General features: G+C 41.6%; 1 non-coding gene across 1 annotated transcript; it reads left to right on the top strand.

Annotated features, from left to right (window-relative positions):
* The first annotated feature begins 724 nt into the window (after nucleotides 1-724).
* Nucleotides 725-795, top strand: TRNAG-CCC. Its single transcript has one exon. It is a non-coding gene; the product is annotated as a tRNA-Gly (tRNA).
* The last annotated feature ends 2802 nt before the right edge of the window (nucleotides 796-3597 follow it).

Raw genomic sequence — 3597 nt, 5'->3', positions numbered from 1 at the left:
ATGAATATCAGAGAAAGGTAAATGGCACCAGAATGCTTCGCATTAGATAGTGTCTGCTCAGAATGGAATTGAACCAAATTATTTCACCTGAATATGCCTTCTTCTGTGTCCAACGATGGTGTGGGAAGGGAAGAAATCTTGAAGTGAAATGTCCATTGTCTGGTTCTTGTGTAGGTCTGTAAGGCATCAGAATTTAAAAGCAAGATCCTATCCCTGGACTTTTCCAGGGACTCAAAAGATGCATAAGAGAAGGTGCACAAGAGCATCCAGTCCTGTTCCCAATATTTCAGCTTCCCGAAACGTGGAGACGTGGTCACTGGGTTCTGAAGTCGTGTTTGAGAAACAAACTGATGTGCGTCTCAAGATCAGAAAGAAAGAGTTTAGGAGGCACCAAACGATGGAATGGCAAAGAGACTTTCTCACCAAGTGAGATACTGGAGCAGAGACAAGAATCAGGACGAATATCTGTTTTCCTTGAGAAGTTTGTGAACCAATGGTACAGAGCCAACTTCAGAATGAGACTTTCTCAAGTGAGGTCTTTTGATAGGCAGCCATGACTTTGTAAATGCTGCCTGACATAAATCTCGTATGGAAGTCTTTGCTCTGGGTGTTTATTCTGTTACTCACCTCTTTCAAGACAAATACAGTGAAAATCTGAAAGCTGCTTTTCCCCCAAATTCTCATATCTCTTTCCAATGAAACTTAGCAGGAGATGCAGAAGGTTGCACTGGTGGTTCAGTGGTAGAATTCTCGCCTCCCACGCGGGAGACCCGGGTTCGATTCCCGGCCAGTGCAAGTCTATGCCTCTGCATTTACTTGAAATAGTCGTTTTTGGATAGTCATTTTCAGAAACAACCGCCCCTCAGGTCATCTCAGGAGAAGACACACAGGAATCTCACCAAGCAGAGACTTGGCAGACACTGGCTTGGAAGCAGCAAGCTGTTTACCAGACCTCTGCTTCTGTGCATATCTTACCCTCCAACCAGTGTTCATTTGATTCTGTCTCCTGGAGGATCCCTGAAAGCCAAAGGGTCACCTGTCACTCATTCATTTCCTGCACCTTGGACAGTCCATTGAACCACATCTCACTGTGGAGTGACGATCGAGAAACGAAGTTAGGGAAAGGCAAGAAGCTGTGGCACACACGCAGGAGGGGAGGGATCTCAGCGGTGCAGGGAAGGGGGAGGCTGCAGGGAGGAACCCGCAGGGAAATGGGGGCTGCGGAGGAGGGCCTCGGACCTGGCCTTAGTCAAGTTAAGGATGATCCCCAAGGGGACAGCAGCACGTCCCCAAATCATTTCTATCGCCTCTGATTTTCTCTCAGCCCAGCAAATCTGTTCAGGGGTTTGTTTGTTTTTTTAATGCTTACGGTTAGGTGGCACGGGGAGGAGGCTGTGACAGTCATTGGCTCTGGAGGCTTGGAGGAGGACTCTCTGGAAGAGGAAAACCTGGGATCGTCTTTCTTGAAGGGGTAAGCAAAGCAACTGGATAGAACCATGGAGTAAGATGCAAGAGCAGAAAAGAAATGCGTTTTCCATCTCCATCTTGTTCTCTTTCTGCTACCAGTGACCATCAACCTTCACACACACTTCTAAATAGCCATCAGTTTCTATGGAGGTTATCAGTTTTTTACAGTTCCTGTTGACATTTTTTCTTCTTTCGTTGATAATTTTCAGAGTTGACTTTGAAGAGCTGTTCAGCAGTCCAGACTAGGTCAATGTTCTGCATCATTTCTCTGGTTTTGGTATTTAGTAAAGTTTCGCTCATAGAACAGTGCTCTGGAAGAGAGTGTAGAGAGAAGAGGTATGATATTTTCCTTAAATGTTTGGTAGTGAAACAAACTAAATCTGCTGGATTTTTTGTTTCTTTCTTTCTTTTTGCTTTTTTTGTTTGTTTGGTTTTGAATGGTTATTCATTGTTGCTTCCATATCTTTAATAGATATAGACTTATTTAGATTATCTATTTCTCCTGCAAGAATTTTGGTAGATTGCTTCATTTAAGGACGAGGTTCACTTCATCCAAGTTATCAGAGAGTTGTTCATAATATTCCTGTATTATACTTTTAATGTCCATGAGATCAATAGTGAGGGTCCCTCCTCCTCCCCTTCCCCTTCCTCCTCTTCTTCATCATCCTCCTCCTCCTCCTCCTTCCCTTCTTCTTCTTCTTCTTCTTCTTCTTCTTCTCCTCCTCCTCCTCCTCCTTCACTTCCTCCTCCTCCTCCTTCTCCTCCTCCTCCTCCTTCTTCTCCTTTTCCTTCTTCTCCTCCTTCTCCTTCTTCTTCTTCTTCTTCTCCTTCTTCTTCTTCTTCCTCTTCTTCTATAATTTGTATAGTCTCTCATTACTTTTTGGTTAACCAGCTAGAGATTTATCAATTCTATTGATCATTTCAAAGAACTAGCTTTTGACTTCGACTTTCTCTATGAAAATTTATTTATTTCTATTATTTATTTATTTATTTATTTCTATTATTCATGTTCTTCTGCCTACTTTGAATTTAATTTGGTCACTTTTTCAAGTTCTCTAAAATGTAAGTTTAGATTATTGATTGCAGATCTTTTTTCTTTGCTACCATATGCATTCAATGTCATAAATTTATCTCTAAGCGCCATTTGTGCTGCAGCCACACATTTTTATAAGTTGCATTTTCACTTCCATTTAGTTGTAAATAGATAATCTCTCTTGAGACTTTTTCTTTGTCCCATGTATTCTTTAGAAGTGTGATGCTTAATCTGCAAATCTGGGGTTTTCTGGCTATCTTTCTCTTATTGATTTCTACTGAAGTTCCACTGTGGTCTGATAACATACTTTGTATGATTTTGATTCTTTCAAATGTGTTGAAATGTCTTTTATGGGCCAGAATGTGGTAGCTCTTGGTAAATGTTCTCTGAGATCCTGAGAAGTATATGCATTCTGTTCTTGTTGAATAAAGTACTCTGTAAATGTCAATTGGATCCAAGTGATTGATGGTGCTGCACTGGGTGCAGTAGAAGCCTCAGGAAAGGTTGTGGTAAGAAATGGAATATTAAATTTATCTAAATCCAAAGAATCTGAAACCCTCCATCTTGGAACCTGTGCTTTTTAGAGAAATGAATGAGTCTTACTAAAAATAATTGATAATTGTGATGGCTACAGTAGGGAAGTCTCAACCTAAATTAAGTTACATCCATGAGGCACATGGTGGGTGGGGAAGGTGCTCTCTACTGTCTCAGAAACAATGGGATATGTTTTTGATTGGTGTGCAGAGACTTCTAAAAGACTAAATGAATCAAAAATGGCCTCTCTAGACAGGAGGGCTGGCTCAGGTCTGCCATCTCAACACTTTGAGAGGCAAAGATGGGAAGATCACTTGAGCACAGAAGATTCAAACGAGTCTGGGTAACATGACAAGACCTTGCCTCTACAAGAACAAAACAAAACAAAATTAGCCAGGTGATTATCTTTTACAATGCTTCTACTAAAACAAAAATTACAAATCTCGTTTGTACCTTACACCCTGAGAGTTTTGTTTAGTAACAGTGGATATTTGCTGGGCTCGGTGGCTCAGCCTGTAATCCCGCACCTTTGGGAGGCTGAGGTGAGTGGATTGCCTGAGCCC

Source organism: Carlito syrichta, unplaced genomic scaffold (assembly GCF_000164805.1).
Source record: "Carlito syrichta isolate Samal-C Ts95f unplaced genomic scaffold, Tarsius_syrichta-2.0.1 Scaffold120547, whole genome shotgun sequence".
In the NCBI taxonomy this organism is placed as follows: Eukaryota; Metazoa; Chordata; class Mammalia; order Primates; family Tarsiidae; genus Carlito; species Carlito syrichta.
The sequence above is the reverse complement of the archived record's forward strand: the minus strand, read 5'-3'. Positions and strand labels throughout refer to the sequence as shown.